Genomic DNA, 1,553 nt, shown 5'->3' with positions numbered 1-1,553 from the left:
AGATAAATTGAGGATTTTGCTTTTTTGCTTATACACACTCTAGTGTGACGTCCGACAAGGATCAAACCCGCCAAGTTTAAAAACACATCGGCAGCAGCGCACACTGATCTGCAGCTACTGAGACTGTTATTATTCTGTCACCTGAGTTAACGAGGTGCACGTGTGTTTGGAGCTGACGGGAGGAGAGAATAAAGAGTGAGACAATGCGGCCCTGAGGAGGAACTGTGAAGGACTCAGCTGTAATGGAAAATGACCTAAACCGAGTCCAGTAGAGCTGTAACTATGTAGTGGAAAGGCCTGCAAAGTAATGGTAACTATCGTGGAAATCCTGCTTTACATTGTTTTAACATCTAGGTATAAAAAAAGGTTTTCTGGGATAAAGGGGCAGATTACATAAGATTATTCTTCTTTCTGCTCCCTTTTGTTGAGATTTGGGAGGTTTTTGTTTTTATTGCAGCTTATTAAAATGCAAGATCATTTTTCTGACTGAGTTATTGCCCGATATCGCCGTGTATCTCGCTATCGGAGAAGTTCAGCTTCTTTCCCCCGTCCGTTGTCTCTGTTGTCACTTTGTAGCCGCTCCACGAGCACATGGCTAATTAAATATGCATGTGCTGACCATATATAGTTGTATATAGGCGTTCCGGGGGCGGAGTAAGAGGTGTGTTCACTGTGCGCACCATTCTTGGATCCGGTGTGATTTATCAAAGAGAAATTGCGGAGAGTTGTGCTGCGTACGCACAGTTTGATAGATCTGAAAAAGGTGTAAATATTTTGGGTGTACGCCATTTTCGTCTTTTCGCCGTACGCAAAAATTGAGTAGCAGTTTTACACCCTCTTTGATAAATGAGGCCCCTGGTCTCTCTCTGTTTCCTGTGCAGGTAGAGACACCCGGACTCGTCCCACATCTGAAAAGGTAAAATGAGACGACAGAAATGCACTTGACGAGAATCCAAAAACATTGTTAGAAAACAAAACAAAAAAGAAGAAGAAGAAGAAGAAGAAGAGTCTGTTGACAGAACAACAAAGGGCACTTTAAAAACAACCGTGTAGAAAGGTCAAAGGTCACTTGTTCCTGAGGGAGTGACCGTCCAGCTGTACATGTCCAACCGCCAGAACCGTCCGAGCGTCCGGCTGCCGCGGCAACCAGCTTATTGCAAAAAAAACAAAACAAAAACAAAAAACGAACAAAAAAAAACAAAAAACAACGTCTACAGGAACTCACCTGCAGCAGCTGGAGCTCGTTTCCTGTTCACAGGAGGATTGTGGGTAATTTACAGGAGTGTCTTCTCCTCCTCGCGCTCTGATTGGCTCTGACCTGTAGCTCTGTTATTACCTCTACAGTTATTACACTAACAGTTATTACACTACAGTTATTACAGGCTCAGTCTCCGTGGCGACGACGACGATCAGCCAATCAGGCGCCGCCGCTGAGCTCACACGAGTCCCGACGTCACTTCCTGTTGTTTCCGTTTGTGTTTTTAACGTGAACTACACGTCGATGACAATAATGATGATGATGATGATGATGTCATGGCGGTCCTCCGGGTGAT

Source organism: Trachurus japonicus, chromosome 8 (genome assembly GCF_045865225.1).
Source record: "Trachurus japonicus isolate A0001 chromosome 8, Traja_1.0".
Lineage (NCBI taxonomy): Eukaryota > Metazoa > Chordata > Actinopteri > Carangiformes > Carangidae > Trachurus > Trachurus japonicus.
The sequence above is the reverse complement of the archived record's forward strand: the minus strand, read 5'-3'. Positions refer to the sequence as shown.